Source organism: Sus scrofa, chromosome 5 (assembly GCF_000003025.6).
Source record: "Sus scrofa isolate TJ Tabasco breed Duroc chromosome 5, Sscrofa11.1, whole genome shotgun sequence".
Lineage (NCBI taxonomy): Eukaryota > Metazoa > Chordata > Mammalia > Artiodactyla > Suidae > Sus > Sus scrofa.
The window spans coordinates 76932138-76955049 of record NC_010447.5 but is presented as its reverse complement, the minus strand read 5'-3'; the positions used below and the strand labels follow the sequence as shown (position 1 = coordinate 76955049).

At 39.5% G+C, this 22912-nt stretch overlaps 1 long non-coding RNA gene across 1 annotated transcript in view; it reads right to left on the bottom strand.

Moving 5' to 3' along the window:
• LOC106510388 overlaps positions 1 to 22169 on the bottom strand; it is an 83509-nt gene extending 61340 nt beyond the window's left edge. Inside the window, exons 1-2 of the long non-coding RNA XR_002344320.1 lie at positions 20855 to 22169; positions 12191 to 12297 (exon numbers count right to left, since the gene is read on the bottom strand). This is a non-coding gene — a long non-coding RNA (uncharacterized LOC106510388). The remainder of the gene's footprint in view (positions 1 to 12190; positions 12298 to 20854) is intronic.

The window sequence follows — 22912 nt, the reverse complement described above, 5'->3', positions numbered from 1 at the left end:
TGGGGGCAGGGGAGAGTTTTCACTGGCTTTTCACCAACATGTAGCTTTTTGAAATCCGTACCCTGCAAATATATAAACTATTTTTTAAAGCAACTAGAATTAAAGAAATATTTACCTAGGATTCCATAATTCCTTCATATTTAATCATAACTTTCTTCTTTTTGAGTTCAAGTAGAACTAAATTTAATACTTCAATGTAAAATTAGCATGCACAGTATGGTTCCATTTTTACAAAATTATTCTGAGCCAGTGAAGCCTCCATCTGTATATATGCAAAGGAAGAGGCCTGAAGTGATACCTAATGTTAACAATGATTAATTTCTAGGTGATGAAATTTGGGATGTTTTTTCCTTATTCATAGTTTTTCAGAATTGCTTGAATTTTTAATTAGGTATACATCATTTTCAAAAAGGTCGTTGTTCTAAATAAAGAAAGAAAACTTTTCACCAATTGTGACCTTGGAGAGTTCCCGTTGGGGTACAGCAGAAACAAATCCGACTAGTATCCATGAGGGCGCAGGTTTGATCTCTGGCCTCACTCAGTGGGTTAAGACTCTGGTGTTGCCGTGAGCTGTGGTATAGGTCACAGACAGGGCTTAAGTCCTGCACTGCTGTGGCTGTGGTGAAGGCCGGGAGCCATAGCTCCGATTCGACCCTAGCCTGGGAACTTCCATATGCCGCAGGTGCAGCCCTAAAAAGAACAAAATTGTGATGCTGGTTGACAAGAACAAGGGGTCTGTCTACACCGCATAAGGGACTGGGCTATAAATACTAATGGGCATGCTGGTGGGTCCCTCTAATGGTCCAGGCATATGAGTCTCTGCCCCAACTCTATTTAGCCAACACGCTGCCAGGGCGTCATGATGTCCTGCTGTGTACCTTGCTGGTTGTTTAAGTGGAAGGTTGATGCCTAAACTACCCTCCAGCCAGACTGGACCACCTATCATTTCCCACCATGCCTTTGTTCCTGGTGCTCCAGTCACCTAGAGGGCCACCTCCCTGACCCCTCAATCAAAAGGCTTCTCCAAAGCCACAGCACAAACCACGACTTCTATGTACCTTTCCCTGACTTGAAAACCTGATTTTCCCCTCTGAAGCCCCAAAGCACATTTTAACAATTTGTGACAATTTATTCATTTAATGAATGCTTATTGTATACACCAGGTGCCTTGTAATATATTTGTTTGTATATGTCTTATCCTCTGTCTTAGAATTATTACCTGAGGGCAGGAAGTATGTCCTATTCATTTGGTACTTCTATAGTACCCAACATAACACCCTTAGAAGGTCAAAACCTCTTTGTTGGATAATTAAATGAAGGGGTACTGTGGGATAACAGAAAAAATATATACTGGTCTCTGCCCCACGTTCCTGGCACAGGGCTCCTAAAATCCTTGTAAATTCCCTAATGATAAAAGCACTGGGAGCATCTTTTGTTCTAATGCAGCGATGCTGGGTGGGCTCCTGGCTGCCTCCTGGTTGGGGCTGGTCACCAGAAAGACTAATCCATGATCAGAAGCATGAAATTTTCAGCTCCAATGCCCAACCCCCAGGAAGGGAAGAGAGGCTGAAAACAGAGTTAATAATCAATTATGCCTATGTGAGGAAGCCTCCATAATGTCCCCAGAGGGGGGACTTCGGAGAGCTTCTAGTTCGGCAAACACATTTTCACCTGGGGGGTGATGCACCCTAACTCCATGGAGACAGAGCTCCCAGACCTCATCCTGTGTACCTCTGCATCTGGAACTGGTAAATGTTAAGCGTCCCCCTGGGATCTGTGAGCCACTCTAGCAAGGTAAATGAACCCGAGTAGGGGGTCCTGGGAACCCCCAATTTGTAGTCAAGTCAGGCAGAAGTTGTGGGTAACCTGGGGACCTCCCACTTACAACTGGCATCTGCAGTGGGCTGGGAGCAGTCTGTGGGACTGAGCCCTTAACCTGCGAGATCCGACATTATCTCCAGGTAAATGGTGTTAGAATTGAATTAAACTGTAGGACACCCAGCTGGTGGCACAGAAAATTGCTTGGTGTGGGGAACCCCACCAACATATATACACACAAACACGGTGACCAGAAGTGTCAGAAGTGAAGTGTGCTCTGTGTAAATAGTAAAGGAAATAACACAGTCTTTCCTAACACAAGCACTCAACAAGTGTTTGCTGAACTGAACCAATTACTTTGTCCTTAACATATTTTTTGATACGCTAAAGACTTTTAAAAGGCTTTCAAAGCCAAGTGGTTTACATGCCTTCAGAATTATTTTGAGTTTTTCTAAAGGGCAAATATACCACCTTCCGCTAAAAATATTGGCATGGATCAAAATCCTTGGGAAGGGATAAGGTCCAAATAGCTAAATAATAGGTGGGTGATTTTTATTCCCACCCTGAGGAGAGACAACCATCCTAACAAGGGACACAGGGAAGACAGTTTCACCCCGGTGCCCCTAATGTCCAACATCGCTCAGAGAGGACTTTCCAGAATGAGTTCACATCACTCAGGGTACTCATCTCTTAAGTGGATTCTTGAGTCACAAAGAGCTACATTTCTCAAAACCTAAATAAAGCTAATTTGGCACATACAATGGTGTGCCAGTGATAACGTGAATACAATTTGAAATAAAGGCATGGAGTTTCCTTGCAGCTCAGCAGGTTAAGATCTGGCATTGTCACTGCTATGGTTTGGGTTGCTGCTGTGATATGGCTTCGATCCCTCGCTGAGAATTTCCACATGCAGCAATAAAATAAAACAAAACAAAATAAAATAAAAGGCATTACAAATACAAAATAATATATAGAATTAAGGGAATACTTAGTGATATAATTAGATATAATGAGGATTATTTATGGAAACGATCTGCCTTTGTTTTTTGTTTTTCTTTTTGCTATTTTTTTTGGGCTGCTTCCACGGCATATGGAAGTTCCCAGGCTAGGGGTCCAATCGGAGCTGTAGCCACTGGCCTACACCAGAGCCACAGCAACGCGGGATCCGAGCCGCATCTGCAACCTACACCACAGCTCACGGCAACGTCAGTTCCTTAACCCACTGAGCAAGGGCAGGGACCGAACCCACAACCTCATAGTTCCTAGTCGGATTCGTTAACCACTGCACCACGACGGGAACTCCATGATCTGCCTTTGTTGTAGGCAAGGCCCTTTCTAAAATAGGGCTTGGTGAAAACACTTTTTCCCCCTTTTCTCCCTCAACAGGGAGCAAAAACTAATGTGCTGCCACCTACTGACAACTGAATGAAAGTGTCACTCAGGACACATTAAAAGTGTTTAACCTTTTAAACTGTCAACCCCAAACTTCAAAAGAGGTGTTTATATTATATTATTTTATGCATAGTAATGGACACTTCAAGACTCTTAACTTTAAGGGGGACAATAATCTGCAAATTGGTGTAAGTGAAAAAGAAAAGCAATGGACAAGTGTGAATGACCCAGATTAGAAAGATTAGCTGCATGCTTCCTCCGCAGTGATAGTTGAGTCATTCCATTAACAAGAAAAAAGAACAAGGAAACATAAGCAATTCTAAAGTAAGATACACTGGTGGTCCAATCAGTCCAATGTTAGGCTACCGAGGAATTTTGTGCAGGATATGGTCACTGGTGAGGATGAGGTGCTACCACTCACAGGAGAGGGAGCTGTTCTCAAACAATCCTATCTCCCCCTCAAAGACCCCTTACTCATCTTTGGAATGAACCTAAGCCCTTCTTGAAAACTTGTTTCCAGCTGGGCCACTCTTTGCGTGAGCAAAATTTCCCACTCAGCGCACAATGAATAATATAAACAGAGGAGAGCAAGAATCTGAACTTTTTATTCACCAATAGATTGCTGGCTCCATGTGCAGCCCCCACCGCATGGTAGGTACTTTATCAACATTAGCTGAATGAATACATAAGTAGAACCTCTTCCTGTTTCTCTTCGGTTTTCTGTTTGAGCTTCAAGGAGTACATCAGAATCTACAGGATAACTGGTTTATATTTTGCTTTGATGATTTGGATATTTCTGGTAACAATTAGCGTGGGTCCGAATCACTAAGATAACTCCTCAGTCTTCTACTTTGGTCAATATTAGTTGTCCGCTAAGTTTTAAGTAAACTGCAAACTGAAGTGTAAAACCTGGTTCCCTGCTAAAGTTTAACTCTCAGTGTGTCACCCAGGGGCAGAATCCAGGAAGAAAGCTGAAGAGCCTATAGTTATTTAGGATGATCAGAAAATGTTTTGAAAACAATTAGTGTAGGCTTCCTGATTTAAAAAAAAAAAAAAAAAGATTTCGTTTGGGGAGGCACCTTCCCTTTTCTGGGCTACTAAAACTAGACTCAGGTAGCTAAAACCAGGGAAGGGCCAAGCAATTTTACAAGAAACTCATCACCCTGCACCCCAGCAGTGATCTAAAGCACTTCAGTGACAACACCAGATCCTTAACCCATGAGCTACAAGAGAACTCCCCATAGAATCATTTTGAGGATAAAAGGAAAGAATCCATGTGCTGCAGTCAGTGCCTGGAATATAGAGAATGTTCAATAAACAATACCTATTATATTTGGTGCGTTTGTAACTCGATTTACTAAACAATGGAAAGTAATCAAAGATTTCTGATCAGTATAACTATATCTGAAACTGAAACTCTAGAGTAATTAATTTACCAGTAAGACTTAGGATAAATTAAAGGAAGTTGAAAAAGCTGTATTTAAGAATACCATGTAGAGAAATTTTGCAACTGTTCAGAGGAGAAGAAATGAGAATCAGAATTATAGGTAAAGTGATAAAAGATAGAAGGGGGAGAAGCAAAAAAGAAGAGACAGTTTTTGAAAAACTTTAAGAGAAATGATAGGACTGAGTGTGAAGTGAAAGGGATGGGGAGGAGTCAAAGACAACTCCAAGCCTTTGAACCTGGGTACCAGAAAAGCCTTGGTGAGAAAAATAAATGCGAGAAGAAAGTGGTTCAGGGGGAAGCTACCCAGGTGGAGATACCAACAGACAGTCAAAACTTGGAATGCAGACCTCAGCAGAGAAATCACATTAGATTAGGTATCTTCGATTTGGAGGTGAAAGTGAAGACTTGGTGGAGATGACATCGGTGAAGGTTGCCAAGGTCAAACCATTTGGCTCAAAAATTCTTAGTTCTTTCCACCTGTGGCTATTACGTAAGTTCATACCCATCAGCGGAAAAAGAAAGGGTCTTAAATATGTTCAAATGTGAGATTCGACATCTGAATTTTCCATCTCACTGGTCACCTATCACTTTAGGAATCAGCTTCATCATCTGGAAAATAAAACTTATGCTAATACTTTCCTCACAGAGTTATTCTAAGCATCAATGAAGTCCTGGTCTCTTTCTGGAGGGCGCAATATAATCACAGGCAGATACAAGATGAAAGTTCCCTTCCAGAAGCTCCCCAATGCCCTGGGCTTTTTCCTGCGTACTCCTGTGCCCATGATCTCTTTCTGCTTCACCAGTAAATACTTGAACTCATCTCATTCCAACCTTCCAACACTTGGTCAAATTCTTTAAGCTGCTAAACCAACCTCTTCCCACTCCAACCCCCCTGACCCTGCACCTCCTCTGCCTCACTGCTTCCACTCCCACCCACTGTAAAATGTTATTCCTTTAGCTCTCTTATCCTTTTCTTTTTCATATCCTTTATTCATTTTTACTTCACAATAAAAATTCTCATCCCAGAATCGTATCTAATCTTAGCTTAATCAGCCCTATAATTACTTACTTGCCTGTCTGTTGACCCTCACCCCAAAACAAAATTAGCATTCCCTACAACATGATACTCAACACACACACACACACACTCACATACATGTACATGTAACAAAGTTATTCTGTCCAAAGAAAAAAAGAGCTATTGATCTCAGAACAGATTTTCTAGACTTTTTGGCCATGGGTGGAGGAGATCCCAGTGTGAGTCAATTGGTCCATTCTCCCTCTTTCTCAACTTTTTTTTCTTTTTTGGCCACCCCTGGGCATCTGGAGTGTCCAGGCCAGGGATCAGATCCCAGCCACAGGTGCAACCTACACCACAGCTGCAGCAACACCAGTGCCAGGTGAGGATCAAACCTGTGTCCTTGGCGCTGCAGAGACGCACAGATCCTGCTGTGCCATGGTGGGAATTCCACACCCTTCCTCATCTGATAGTATAAATTCTAAGCAAACAGTTTCCTAATCTCCTTAATTTCACCTTGAGTGGGTCATAAGACCTCCATAAATGATATTATTTCTGCTTACAAGACAGCTCAACAAGGCATCCTCAAATTTACTGTAAGTTGCTGCAGACCTGGGGTGTCTTTTGGTTTCGAGGAAAGCCAGAATGCTTCTTTCTGTACTCTCTGAGTATGATGACCTGTAATTACAAAATCTTCTGCAGCCTGTATTTTGGTTTCCCTGACCATTCATTAGTCTGACAAATGTCTGTTATCACCTGAAGTATTTACATTCCAAACCTAAAAAACAGTCTTCTATTCAGTATCTCTTTGTCTTCTGGAAGGCATCTGGGTTAATGGGTTTTCTGAACAAAAAGCACATGTTACAGTATATCTAGTGCAGTGGTGCCCTGGATTCTCACTCCAAGCTTCAATGCCAGTAACCAAGTGCAGTGTTGATATGTATACATATCTTGCATCATATTATAATCAATAGCCTGTGTTATTAGGTACCTATACAGGCTCTGTACTACTTTACATGATATGGAAGATTCAAAGGTAGAAATAAGAGTGCATCTGTTTTGAACATGACTTTACACCTAGCTCCTAAAGGGACAGGCACATAAAAGACAAACATATTAATTGAACAAGTGAATAGGAGCTCTGAGAAAACTAACACATGAGAAGCTATAGAGAATGACACACGTTCATTCACAGTTAAGAGCTCCCTTAGGTGGTGGTGCAGCTCTAAGGGATAGAGGAATTCAGAGAAGAGAGAAATTAATATGGACTGAAGTCACTAGGGTGAAGGACGCACACAGCCTTTCAGGTTAAGCACTCCTGGCACTTGAGAGATGGCCAGCATTTCAGGTGGAAGAGCAAGATTCTAAGCGAGGCCCCAAAGAGAAAGCACGGAATCAGTGAAGAAATTGGAGACACGGAGCAAAGTCAAAAATACATTAGATAAGGAGTTCCTCCATGGCTCAGCGAGTTAAGGACTTGGCTTTGTCACTACTGTGGCTTCGGTCATTGCTGTGGTAAGGGTTCAGTCATTGGCCTTGGAAATTCTACGTGCTGCCAGCATGATGTAGGCATGACCAAAAAGGAAAAAAAGAATAGGCTAGGTAATAAGTGGGAGCAGATAGTAAAAGACAGAGGAATTGTCAGTGGATCGAGGGCCAAAGGCTGGCTTTTAGTTTCTTGCTTAGAATTCAGAAACTTGTTTTCATATGAAAAAGGCTACAAATTATTATCTAAACCCATGAATAGCCCTAACATACACACTCCTCTGTTCATGAGATGACTAGATAGATAAATTCATAATGAGTTATCACGCTTATCTGTTCTTTTCTTGGAGAATTTTAGTTTTTAATAAACCTCTTAGAAGAATATTGGAGTAAATTCACTAGGGCCAAGGAACAACTCGTCAATCCTTTTAGTCAATTCCCTTTCCTACAGTGACCATTTCAAGCCTTCATCAGAAAATAATCAAACACAAGAAGAAGCAACTGTCCATTACTGAGGGCCAAAAGACATAAAAACTAAGTTGGGGAGTTCCCGTCATGATTCAGTGGTTAATGAATCCGACTAGGAACCATGAGGTTGTGGGTTTGATCCCTGGCATTGCCCAGTGGGTTAAGGATCCGGTGGCTACAGCTCCAATTAGACCCCTAGCATGGGAACCTCCATATGCTGAGGGAATGGTCCTAGAAAAGGTAAAAAGACAAACAAACAAACAAACAAAAAAACTAAGTTGGGCCGCATGCCCAAGGAATTGAGATAAAAAAAAAACAAACAGAAAATGACTATAAAACCAGTAAGTTTAAAAGTAGTAAAATCAAAATGTTATTGAAATACTATAAAACTAAGATCCTAAAAGGAAAAAAATGGAGACTTTTATAAAGCACTAACTTCTAGAAATAAAAATACATGGTCCCTTTCTTAGGTCTGTATGCCAAAGCAAAAGAAATAAAAGGAAAAATAAACAAATAGGACCTAATCAAATTTATAAGCTTTTGCCCAAAAAAGGAAACCATAAACAAAATGAAAAGAAAATGTACAGCATGGGAGAATATATTTGCAAAGGACGTGACTGACAAGGGCTTAATTTCCAAAATATGCAAAGAACTTATACAATTCAATAAAGAAAAAACAAACAACCCAATCAAAAAATGGGCTGAAGACCTAAATAGAAATTTCTCCAAAGAAGACATACAGATGGCTAATATGAAAAGATATTCAACACTGCTAGTTATTAGGAGTTCCCACTGTGGCTCAGCAGAAACAAACCTGACTAGTATTCACAAGGATGCGGGTTTGAACCCTGGTCTTGCTCAGTGGGTTAAGGATTCAGCACTGCCATGAGCTGTGGTGTAGGTCACAGGCGTGGCTCAGATCTGGCATTGCTGTGGCTGTGGTGTGGCCCGGCAGCTGTAGCTCCAATTTGACACCTAGCCTTCCACATGCCATACCTGCAGCCCTAAAAACAAAAAAGAAAAAAAAATTGCTAGTTACTAGAAAAATGTAAATCAGACTACAATGAGATATCACCTCACACAGGTCAGGGTGGCCATCATCAAAAATTCTATAAATAACAAATGCTGAGAGGGTGTGGAGAAAAAGGAACCTTCCTTCACTGTTGGCGGGAATGTAAATTGCTGCAGCTACTATGGAAAACAGTATGGAGGTTCCTTAAAAAACTAAAAATAGAGTTGACTTATGATCCAATAATCTCACTCCTGGGTATATTTCCAGAGAAAATTCTAATTTGAAAAGATACATACACCCAATGTTCATTATAACACTATTTACAATAGCCAAGATATGGAAGCAAGCTACACATCCATCAAGAGATGAGTGGATAAACATGTGGTATGTATATACACAATGGAATATTACTCAACCATAATAAATAATGAAATAATACCACTTGCAGCAATATGGATGGAACTAGAGATTATCATACTAGTAAAGTAATTTAGAAAGAGAAAGACAAATACCACATGATATCACTTATACACAGATCTAAAATATGACACAAATGAACTTATTCCTGAATTAGAAACAGATTCACAGACATAGAAAACAAACATGATTACCAAAGAGGGATGGGGGGGAGGGTAAATTAAGAGTTTGGGATTAGCAGATACAAACTACTATAAAATAGATCAACCACAAGGTCCTACAGTATAACACAGGGAACTATTTCAATATCCAGTAATAAACCATAATAGAAGAGAATATGAACAAGAATAAATACATATATAACTATACGTATATATAACATATATATAACTGAATCACTTTATTGCACACTAGAAACTGACACAACATTGTAAATCAACTACGGTGAATAAATAAATAGTCCTTGAGAACTAGAACAATATGACAAAGTTAACACAGGCACTTAGGTCTACCAAAACCCCACCAAAATTAGAGTGAAGAAATAAAAAGTACAAGAAACAAATCAGTGGGCCAAAACTGAATGAGTTAAAACATTGCTATTAGCTGTCTTGACAAAATTAAATGAATTAATGAAGCCTCTAAATGAATGTTGGATTTCCTTTCTCTTGGCAACTATAGCTTTGATTTTGATTTTTTTTCCCCCTTTCTTCCTTCCCTCCCTCTTTCTCTCTCTTTATTTTCTCTCTCTTTCTCCCTTCCTTCCTTCTTTTTCTTTCTTTCTTTTTCTCTTCTGTAGCCTCAGTTGTGTTGTTAAGAAAGAAAAGTATTGATTCTTGGTGAAGTTTGAGTAATTCCAGTAGGGAAGCAGCCGGAGCTCCAATCAACATTAATTTCTTTCACACGTTTCTTTCAGAACTGGCATTGCTACCTCTCCAACGCCTATCTAGCCCAGATCTTAAGAACTATCTTAGATTCTTTCCTTTCTCCTTTAAAATATAGTGATGCTAATTATTTGGAGATTCTGTATTTGCAAATTCACATACTTGCTAAAATTTATGTACAACCCACTGTTAATACTCATGGCACTTTTGTGGTCATTTGCGAACATGGGCTGAGCAGCAAAACCTTGAGTTGCGCCATGTGCATGTTCCCAGCTGAGGTCAAGCAAGGTGACACTCTGCCTTCTTGTTTTGGCTCTCATGCTGTAAAAAAAGTGTCCTTTCTGCAATCTATTTAGTGCCTTGTTTTTCTCATTTTTTGCTGGTGATTTCACTGTTTAAAATGGCCTCCAAGCATAGCAAAAAGTGCTGTCTTGTGCCCCAGCACAAGAAAGCTATTATGTGCCTTTCAAAGAAAGAAAGTGTCAGATAACCTTTGTTCAGGCATGAGCTATAGTGCTGTAGGCCGTGAGTTCAATGTTAATGAATCAACAATATATATTAAACAAGGTATCTGTAAATAGAAACACACACAAAACAAGATTGAGTATTGATCAGCTGATGAAAAGGTTGTGACCTGAGGCTTGCAGGAACTCAATCCTTTATTCCCCCTAGGATCAATGGTTCAGTATTCACTCATTCATTGGTCATGGGACTTTACAGAACATAACTGCTATAAATAATGAGAAGTGACTAATTTATTATCAAGTCTCAAAGGACTATTTGATGGGGTGATTATAAAAGGCTGAGCTTTCTGGAGACTTGGAGCTATTAAAATTTGAATATCAACCCAGTAGGAAAACACCTGACACTGCACTCATGAGACAGTCTAGCCAGCATCACAGTTCTTACCCACCAGACATCACACAGACAGGGAACAAGTCTGTTATATTCACAGTTATGCTCCCAGAATCTATCACAAAATCTGACACAGTAAATGCTCAATAAATATCTGATTGAGTCATTCGCTCATTCACTCATTCAATATTTATTGAGCCTCTACTACATGCCAGACTTTATGTCAGACAATGGATATATACAGCAGTAATAAAACAGACACCCTCAGAGTTCCTGCTGTGGTACAGTGGCTTGGATTGCTGTGGAGGCACGGGTTTGATCCCTGGCCTAGCACAGAGGATTAAAGGATCCATGAGGTTGCAGCTGTGGCATAGGTCAATCCCTGGCCCAGGAACTTTTTTTGTGGCAGGCGTGGCCATTAAAAAAAAAAAAAAAAAAAGGCATCCTTCCTGTCTTACATTCCAGTGGGAGAAGACAGATAATAAACGAGTGAGAAACATAGTATATTATGTAATCATATGAAACATTTAAAACAAGATCAGAAGAGAAAATATGGGACTTGAAGAGGGTTGCTATTTTATATAACTTGATCAGAGGTTTTGGGAGTTCCCTGATGGCTCAGCGGGTTAAGGATCAGGCATTGTCACTGCTGTGGCTTGAGTTGCTGCTGTGGCATGGGTTTGGGCCCTGGCCCAGGAACTTCCACATGCTGCAGGTGTGGCTAAAAAGAAAATAAAAGTTCTTCTCTTCTCTGAGAAGAAAAATCTTGCTAAGAAACCTGAAGGGCATATATCTGGACAAAACTTTCCTTGAAAAAGACACATGCACCCGCATGTTCATTGCAGCACTATTCACAATAGCCAAGACATGGACATAACCCAAATGTCCATCCAAAGATGACTGGATCAGGAAGATGTGGTATATATACACAATGGAATACTCCTCAGCCATAACAAAGAACAAAATAACGCCATTTGCAGCAACATGGATGGACCTAGAGACTTTCATACTGAGTGAAGTCAGTCAGAAAGAGAAAGACAAATACCATATGATATCACCTATATCTGGAATCTAATATATGGCACAAATGAACCTTTCCACAGAAAAGAAAATCATGGACTTGGCGAATAGATGTGTGGTTGACAAGGGGGAAGGGGAGGGAGTGGGATGGATGGGGCGCTTAGGGTTAATAGATGCAGACTATTACCTTTGGAGTGGATTAGCAATGAGATCCAGCTGTGTAGCACTGGGAACTATGTCTGGTCATGATGGAGCATGATAATGGGAGAAAAAAGAATGTATACATACATGTGTAACTGGGTCACCATGCTGTACAGTAGAAAATTGACAGAACACTGCAAACCAGCTATAATGGAAAAAAATAAAAAGAATGAAACCTGAAGGAAGTAGGGGGTGGTCCACGTGGAGACTCGGGATGACAGCTTGAGGCAGGACAGAACCTGGCATGATGGCGGAACAGCAAAGAGTTCTAGTTCCACAGTTCCTTTTAAAAGAAAGAAAACATGCCTTTCAGAAGATGAAGGGAAAGTATATGCCTGGTTCTACAGAGACACCAAACATTCCCACTTATAGTCTTTTGGTGTGAAAGTCAAACAGTAATATTAAATTAAAAATAACACTTATCATCAAGTAGAATTATCCAGCCTTTGAGATGAGAGTACATAAAGTGAGAGAGAGGATTTGGTGATATGAAAAGAAGGTAAAAATAGTCTCCTCTTTCTCATATTAAAGCCTGTGCAAAACACAGAATAGAATCCCTGGAGGATATTAGTTATTTATGAAAGCCAAAGATAGGCTTTTAACCTATGACACTTGAGTTCTGAGCAAGAGGCTGTAACTGCCATTTTTCCCCATAACCTTGTTTCCCAGGAAAGCAAAAGTCAAAAAGAAAGACTACAAAAAAAAACACAAAAAACCAAAAAACCAAAAAACAGGAAGCAGTTACAAGGGAACCTTCTATAATGTTTCAGATTTATTAAACATACACTTCTTTTAAAAAGCAGAGCAGAGATTCCTATAGCCAATGTTATATACTGTTTTACCATTTCTTATGTTATAGTGATCAATCAAATACATGACTGAGTAAATATAAACCTGGCCGTTGGAGACTAAAAGGTCATATTTCAAAGTTATTCATCTTTGTAATAAATAAATAAATAAGATTTCATTTATTTTTATGAATAACACCATCATCAAAAATTTATAAGTTTGGAGTTCCCTGGTGGCTTAGTGGTTAAACTCTGTATTGTTACTTCTGTGGCTCTGGTTCAATCCCTGGCCCAGGAACTTCTGCATACCTTGGGCACGGCCAAAAAAAAAAAAAATTTAAGTCAGATGAAGAGTTCCCACTGTGGCTCAACGGGTTAAGTACCCAGCATAGTCTCTGTGGGTAAAAGGATGCAGATTTGATTCCTGGCCTTGCTCAGTGGGTTAAAGATCTGTTGTTACCACAACCTGTGGCATAAGTCCCCACAGATGTGGCTTGGATCCAGAATGGCTGTGGCTGTGGTATAGGCCCCAGCTGAAGCTCCAATTCGACCCCTAGCCTGGGAACTTCCATATGCCACAGATGTGGCCAAAAAAAAAAAAAAAAGACACAAATTGTTAACAACAAAATCTTCGTTGAAATACAGAACAGATAGGCCATAGTATAATGGTGTACCTATAATCTAAACACTGATAAAACAGCCCACACTTAATTGTGTTCCCTGGGCCTTCACACATCTTGAAAGGATCCAGCAGAGGCCTCCATTTCTGGTGCATGAGGGAAGGAAAACAGTAGCCAAAGGACATTATGTTTTTGGAGAGACTGCCATCAGTCCCTGGCAAGGGTCATCCATTAAAGCCCATTACTTCTGCATGTGAATAGACAAATAAAGTCGCAAACACTGAATTACAGCTTCATAGAAATTGTGCTTTCATAATTAGTAAATGAAACTGAATTTTAAGCCTAGAGTCAGTAGTTAAAAGAATTCAGATCCACATACCATAAAAATCTACCCAGCAATTTCACTCAAAGCTTTAGGGAGAACTACATTCACTAGACGGATTGGCCAAAGGAAATCCATTAACACACCAAAATATTTTCACTTGATTGTCACTCTAAAAACACTGTTTATTTACTTGGAAAAAGTTTCAGAGACTTAAGTAGCTGAGACATGTGCCATTTTATGGAAATAACACTGAGCTAAGACAGACATTAATTCTGACTCCAAATGCAAATATTATGGGAAAGAGAGTCGGGCCATTTGTGTATTGCTTTGGCTTCTTCCTCCCTCTTGCTCTGCCAGAATTCTCTTCTATCATGTTTGCCTTCAGGGTTCAAGGCAGCAGCATCTCTGTGGTGTGGCCTGTGCACATGAGTAACAGGCGGTTTGCCATTTGCTAAATTATTTATGAGCTCAGCTGCTGTTTGGATTTTTTATGGAATAATTTTTTAAAATAAATATTTTATAAGTAGCCAGAGGCTATTGGTATTTGATGCATTTCAGAAAATTAAGGAATAAATTTACATTGCAATGTAAAAAGACAAAAGGATCACCATATCTTTGTTGATAGAACACTCACACTATAAATACAGTGGATGGATTTAGACATTGTTTTAATAGCTTAGCAAACCATATTTTCAAGTTTAGAAAAATTCTCCTTTAATAGAGGAATAAAAATGATAGCACTTCAATTTCCTCTTTGATACTCAATACTAAGTAGGATTTTGATGTTCTTGGTGCTTTCAGAATTAGATGTACATTCTAGGCTTTATTCTGCATCTCCAATTTCCTAGTTTGCATCGCTTTAAAGCCATTGCTCTAGTAGTGATTTTTATCACTAATAAATTGCCTACTATTTCCCAAATCTCCTATATTTAATCTAAAATGGCAGTTTGGATTCCTTTTTAAACATGAATTTTGTGCTTATAAACTATGGTGAGAAAAATACAAAAGAGGAAGACCCAGAGGTTAAATGCCTTTAGAAAATCACTGAAAAAAGACAGAAGTCCAATAAAACACTGTGATCTCAAGCCTGTATATCTGGAAGAATGCTGGTCTAGTAGCAGAAATTGAGACCTCAGGAGAGGATTTCATTTGTGGGAGAGACAAGTTTACTCTTAGGCATGTTGACAATTATTTAAGATGCTGACAGAGTGCTCAGGTTATATCCAACAAGTATCTGATAATGTGGGGCCAAGAACTTTGAACTGTGCCATAAATGAATGAATGAATAGAGCAATCAGAACAAGTAAATACTATATTATCAACAAATAATGTTGTCATGAATACTGCCTTCTTTTGCCTCTATTGTTAATACCAGCATCACTTTGTTTTTTGGTTTCGGTTTTTTTTTCTTTTTTTTTTTTAATGTCTTTTTGTCTTTTTGCCATTTTCTTGGGCCACTCCCATGGCATATGGAGGTTCCCAGGCTAGGGGTCGAATTGGAGCTGTAGCCACCAGCCTACGCCAAAGCCACAGCAACATGGGATCTGAACCGCATCTGCGACCTACACCACAGCTCATGGCAACGCTGGATCCTTAACCCACTGGGCAAGGCCAGGGATCGAACCCGCAACCTCATGGTTCCTAGTTGGATTTGTTAACCACTGAGCCACGACGGGAACTCCAAGTTTTTTTTATTTTTTTATCACAGTTTATTTACAGTGTTCTGTCAAGTCTGCTGTACAGCAAAGTGACCCGCCATATATATATATGTGTATATATATATATACATATATATATATATACACACACATAACACACACACACACACATATATATATACACATATACACACATTCTTTTTCTCACATTATCCTCCATCATGTTCTATTACAAGTGACTAGATATAGTCCCCTGTGTTATATAGCAGGAACCAGCATCACTTTGTATATTACAAATACTTTATCTCACCTTGAAAATTAGCTAATAAACTTAATATTCATTTTTACTCTGCAGAGTTGAGCATGTACAAATCTTTCACTACAAATTATAATGAATCCAAGATATGATTAAGCAAATGCCTTGCATTGCATAACATAGCATCTCTCATAATGTGATGTATGTTCAGCTTGTATGAAACTTTAAGCAAAACAGCCAGTATTTAACCTTTAAGCTGATTGCCAAAAGGCTATTTTCTTCATGTGGATTTCTTCATATAGATTTTAGTCAGTTATCCAAAAAAGTGTTACCTTGATGTTGATACAAAATATGGGTACATAATGCTTTGCATTTAGATGATTTCATTCAAGGAACAAAAATATCTTATAAATGTCCATTATTTCCCTGGCCACTTTTTATATTAAGAATTGAGCTCTTTGGAGTTCCCATCGTGGCTCAGCAGTTAGCAAATCCGACTGGCATCCATGGGGACTTGGATTTGATCCCTGGCCTTGCTCAGTGGGTTGAGGATCTGGCATTGCCCTGTGAGCTGTGGTGTAGGTCACAGAGGTGGCTCGGATACTGTGTTGTTGTGGTTGTGGCATAGGCCAGCAGCTGTGGCTCCAATCTGACTCCTAGCCTGGGAACCTCCATATGCTGTAGGTGCAGCCCTAAGAAGACAAAAGACAAAATAAATAAATAAATTGCGCTTCAGGATTGAAGATTTTTACAGAAATTAATTTTGCAGTTTTTCATGGTAAATTGCCTTGCTTCTTTAGCCTGTATCTTCTTCCTCTGTTCTCTTATTCCAAAACCCCCGGCCTTAGCTTTTTAGACCCCAATTCAACAAAGGCCAGAGACTAGGTCAGGGTCTCAGTACAATAATAGAGTCCCTTCTGACTGGTTTAAATAGGAAATGAATTTATTAGAGGAGGAGTAAAAGGGCTGAAGAAATAGATTTGAGGCTACACTTCTAAGAACAGTGCACATAACCATCCCAAAGAATAGGTCCTATGAAAAACCACCACCGCTGTTGCTGTTGCCACCAGGCACTAGAAACCAGGAACTCAACTTCACTTCAAGGTTGCAACTTTAGTATCAAAAACTCACCCCTGCAACTGCTGCTGCTACCACACTGGCAAAATGGAAGTGCCACACAGAAGCCACTCCCTCTTATTGCTCATTTCCAAGCTGAAGTCTCCTGTGGAGTCATCTAACTGGTGGAGAATAGGACATAACACCTGCATCCCAGGTACAAGGGAAGCTATAGTTTATGTTCTGACGTCTATGTTTCTTGAGTCTCCTTTTTTGTTAATGACTCAATGAATTTTATTACATTTATAGCTGTACAACAATCATCACAACCAAATCCCTGAGTCTCCTTTGTTGCTTATGAAAACCCAGGATTCAGGGTCCTGGTGGCAACCACTGAGATTCCATGATAACCCCGAATGACAGCTTCCCCTGTCCTAAGGGTCCAAGTTCTCAGAAATGAGCTTCTGCTTTGGTGTCCTATTCTTGCTCTCTTGTTTCTCTAGAGATTGGAGTCCAGACCTTTCGAAAAGCCTAGTGCCTGGGGTTCTGCTAACTTACCTTGCCCTGGCCAGTTTCCTTCCTATCGCCCTGAGATGCCTCGGAACCCTACGACACAAGGTAAGTGCACAATAAATGCTGAAAAAAGAAGATATTTCCTCCACTGAAAAGACCTCCTAGATGACAGCTACATCTTCCCAATTCCTTCTTACTGGGCTTGGTCAGCTATCAGAATCCTGATATCCGTCATCTAGAACCACTAAACTGCTATGTCATTCATACAATACACCTCTCCACCTGCCATCTTCCACCATTAACTTTTCTGTCCCCTCAATCAATGGAGATCTGCCTGTGCCAACACCATGTGACATGACTTTAGACAAATGATTTCATCCCAGACCTTGCGTTTCCTCCCTGCAAGGGTAGTCATGTAGATTATGTGCATAGTTCTTCTAACTTTTATGATTGCACACAGTGTCGCTATGGAATATTATTATAAAATAGGATATGCATCTTTTCTTTCTCCTTTAATACAGTATGAGGATCTATAATAGCCAAACAATACCATATTTTTTAAACTGACATACTACACTTCCCAACAAAGAGATGAGGCCAACTGCAAAGAACACTGTAGCTGTAGCTAGAAGATCTTAGCACAAGCCCTGACATCTCTACTTACCAGCTGTGTGTCACTGAGCAAGTTATTTAAAATTTCTGAGTTACCGTCTATGTGAAATAAGGACACTAAGCCAGTGATATTGTGATTTATAATATATGTATATGTACGTACACACACACACACACACACACACACACACACACACACACTTTGGTCTTTGTTGTGGTTCTTGGCTCATAGCTTCCAAAAGCCTCTGGAATTTTCTAAACAATAAGAGCAACGGGAGCATCTTTTGTTATAATATTTGATCTCTTGCCCTCAGTTGATGAAAACACTTCAGAGCCCTAAAGGTAAAAATATCTGTCTTGTTAATGAGGTGACTTTGGGAAATCCCCTAAAGATGGGGGTGTTGGTTGTCAGGGAAAAGAACCATGAATAAAATGTTGGAAGTCTCAGTCCCATTCCCTGAGTTCTGGGGAGGGGAGAGGGGCTGGAGGTTGAATCAATTAGCAATGGCCAGTGATTTAATCAGTCATGCCTTATGTAACAGAGCCTCCATAAAAACCCAAAAGGAAGGCATGTGGAGAGCTTCCAGGTTGGTGGGCCAGAACATTTCCACCTGCCACTGTGGCTGGCAAGCCCCAAACTCCAGGGAGAAAGAAGCTCCTCTGTCCAGGACCTCACCCTGTTTCTCTTTATCCAGCTATTGAATTTTAAATATCCTTCATAATAAACCAGTGATCAAATGGGTAAACTGGTTTCCTGAGTTCTGTGAGTTGCTCTAACAAATTAATTGAACCCAAGGAGGAAGTGGTGGAGATCTCTGCTTGATAGCCAGTCAGAAGCACCAATCTGGATTTGTGATTGTGATATGGAGTGCAGCCTCGTGGGACTGAGACCCGTGGAATCTGATGCTGTCTCCAGATAGATATTGTCAAAATTGACTTGAATTGTAGGATACCCAGTCGTGTCTAAGAACTGCTTGGTGGTGGGAGGGGAAAAACGAACCACAATGGAATTGGGTGCAAAATTGTCAAGCCCCACGTATCTTGGCTGGTTATTGAGAGGCTGAAACAAAACCACTTATGTAAAAATGCTCTACAAACATGAAAAGCATAAAGCAAATATAAGCTGCTAGTATTAATGTTGATGTCAAGAGTCTGCGGTCATTCCTATTTCTAAAAGTGCCCCAAATAGGAAATTAGGTAGAAATTGGCTTCCAGAATAAAGCTTCTCCTCTTTTCAGTTCACATACACAATCTCTGTAAAAGAAACAGGCAACATCTACATTGTGAACTTCTTCGTGGAAGTTGGGTTAGAGAACGGTCACAAAAGAGCAAGTGGGTCCATAGGAATCATGCCATGGTTGCCATGCACCTGTAGATACGTGTCAGGAGATGAAAGCATATCTAAGTTGGTAACAGAATTTTCACTGAATTCTCTTAATTAGCTCACACTGGGGGCGGGGGCTCGGGGGAATATAATCCACTCTCCCCATTTCCAGAGGCTTCCAATGTGTCAGGAGTCTATCTATTTTTATTACATGAACTGCCTTACAATAAGCACAGTGTGAAGCATCAATGCTTTATAAAGACTGCATTAATGTACCAACTTGTTTAGAAGCCAAGAAGAGAATAAGAGCACAGCCTAGAGAGAATTTAATGGGCCCAGCTTGAACTTTTTCCCAGCCAACATCATTGAACACCTGTTAACAATCATGAAGAAGTTACAGAGAATATTGAGCGTCTAAGTACACTGCACTAAATTCTATACTCCAGCAGTGCTGATTTATTTTTCTCCTGTGGTTCCCATGGCTAAATTTTCTCACCAAAGAGTTATCCTTGAAAAACCCATATCTCTCCCTGCAAGACTTTCAGAAACTTTTAGGATGGGCTAAAACTGAAAAGTAACCAGGCTCAATAAATTGGGCTATGAGGTGAGGAAAATTTAATTATGTAATTAAAAAAACAGCTTTTGCTTGGAGATAGACACTATAAACAAAACAAAAATAAAATCACAAATTTGGGGAAAATCATTGCAGCATATATCACAGAAAAAAATGCTAATGATCTTATTATGTAAAGAACTTCTAAAAATGGAGAACAAAAGCTTAGTTAACCCTAGAGAAAAATGGGCTAGACCCTAGAAAAAATGCAAATGTTTTTCAACCGTTAAGAAAAATGCAAATGAAAACCCCACTGAAATACAAATTTGTAAACATCCGAAAGTATAACAAGGTAGTCTGTTGGAAAGGCCTAAGGAAAAACACACATGGAAATATATAGCAAAATTATATATAAATTTATCCTTTACCTAAGATTCCTACATCTAGGAATCTGTCTCAAAGTTAACACTAGCAACATTATGAACAGATACATGCACAAGAAATTCGTTATGAAATTATTTGAAATAAAAAAGCAACCCCAATGTCCATCAAGAGAGGGTTGATTGAATCAATCTCCTAGAAGAGGACTACAGACTTGCTATAGTCAAGCAAGTCTCCAATTCCAGGTGTATCAGCATCACTTGGAGATCTTAACAACACAGAAATTGCTGGGCCCCTCCCCAGAGTTTCTGATTCAGTATGTCTGAGGTGGAGTCTGAGAATGTGCATTTTTACCAAGTCTAGGTGATGGCTGGTGATGTTACTGGCCCAGGTGTCATACTTTGAGAACCACTGCTTAGTATGCCCACACAAAGAGATACTTGGCAGCTGTAAAAGGGAAGAAGAGTATCTCTGTATTTCACTATGGAGCCATCTTTGGGTTACACTTTTTAGTGAAAATAAACAAAATAGAAAAATGTGTACATTGTATACTACTTCTTTCCTAAGAAAGGAGGCACACAAATATTGCCTATTTTTAAAGGGATAGACCATAACAATTTTTTTATGGCCACACCCATGGCATATGGAAGTTCCTGAGTCAGGGATCAAATTTAAGCTGCAGCTGTGACCTACACCACAGCTGTAGCAATGCCAGATACCTAACCCACTGCACTGGGCTGGGGATTGAACTCACCTCACCACAGAGACAATGCTGGATCCTTAACCCATGGTGCCACAGTGGGAACTCCAAAAATTTTTTAAGTAGTTATATCTACAGGAAAAAGAATAGGGTGAAGTTAGACTTCTTGGTATAAATCTTGTTTTATAGATTTGACCTTGGAAGACTGTAAATCTTTTAATTATAAAGCAAAATAAAATTTTAATAAAAATCCCTAAAAATAAAAAAATGATATGAAACAAATGGACTTAAATGCCTATCCAGTTGGTGAAAGAACTATACTGAAAGAAATAATTCCAAATGACTTCAAAACACAGTCATTTGATGTACAGACCTAGTGGAATATGCCTGACAAAGAGAAGTGTAAAAAATAAAATATAATAAAATTTCACTCTTTTCAGTAATCATATTGTTGGTGATAGTGTTGGCATTGTCATCCAGAGACCACTGTGTATAACAAAGTTAATAATTATGAGATATTTTTAATTCTGTCATTCTTGGTGTCATTGATAAATGGGAGCCTGGGCATGGGAGAAAGGAGACACATATAAGATAGATTAGTTTATCTATGAATATTGAAATCTTGAATTTGGATTAAAGTATTGGTATCGACTCATAGCTTGTTTTATCTTTTTTAAAAAAACAACACAAAATAAAACACTTCTTAGCTCCTTCTCTAAAAAGGCTACCAGGTTGTGGTCTCTAAATAACATCTTCCACTAAAAGAAAAGATGGCTGATTCCAGGTATATTTCCAGTCAGGAAATGTACAAGATCTCAAGGACACTCTCAAAAACAACTGGGGTTGTGTGAAAAAGATTCAGAAGCCAATTTAAAGAGACTCCCACTAGCCAAAGATAAGACACCTTAAAGTTCAAGAGAACAACAACTGCAATGAAATGAATGACGTCAAATGTGTCTAAATCCGTGAGTTCATAATAACACTTAAAAAGAAATAAAGGAAGGGCTGAAATCAGTCACTAATAGGCATGCCAGTGGACCAAATTGTTATTTTAAAAAACTGTTAAATAAAGGAGAAGGGTCCAAACACTTATCCTGCCTTTACTGTACCAACTGTACTAGTGGGTTCCCAAGTTGAAGATGGAGGAAGATCTCTATTTATAGAAGTATTCTGTAACAAAACAGAACTAGAACATTACCAATCTGCAAGCCCTAATGAAATAATGGATTTGGCAGTAATCATCAACAGGTGACAGCAACACCAAACTAGAGAAAACAAAATATTATGTGATGCCTAATAAAATAGCACACCATCTTATAAAGTAGTCTGGGACATAAAAGCAAAAATAAACCAATGGGACCTAATCAAACTGACAAGCTTTTGCACAGCAAAGGAAACCAAAAAGAAAACCAAAAGACAACTTACAGAATGGGAGAAAATAGTTTCAAATGATGCAACTGACAAGGGCCTAATCTAAAATATACAAACAACTTACACAACTCAACAGCAAAAAAGCCAACAACCCAACTGAAAGATGGGCAAAGGACCTGAATAGACATTTCTCCAAGGAAGATATATATACAGATGGCCAACAAACACTTGAAACAATGCTCAACATCACTGATTATTAGAGAAATGCAAATCAAATCTACCATGAGATACCACCTCACACCAGTCAGAATGGCCATGATTCATAAGTCCACAAATAACAAATGCTGGAGGGGGTGTGGAGAAAAGGGAACCCTCCTGCATTGTTGGTGGGAATGTAAGCTGGTACAACTACTATGGAGAACAGTATGGAAGTACCTTAGAAAAATCATACATAGAACTAACATATGACCCAGCAGTCTCACTCGTGGGCACATATCCGGACAAAACTCTACTTAAAAAAGACACATGCGCCCGCATGTTCATTGCAGCACTATTCACAATAGCCAAGACATGGACATAACCCAAATGTTCATCCAAAGATGATTGGATCAGGAAGATGTGGTATATATACACAATGGAATACTCCTCAGCCATAACAAAGAACAAAATAATGCCATTTGCAGCAACATGGATGGACCTAGAGACTTTCATACTGAGTGAAGTCAGTCAGAAAGAGAAAGA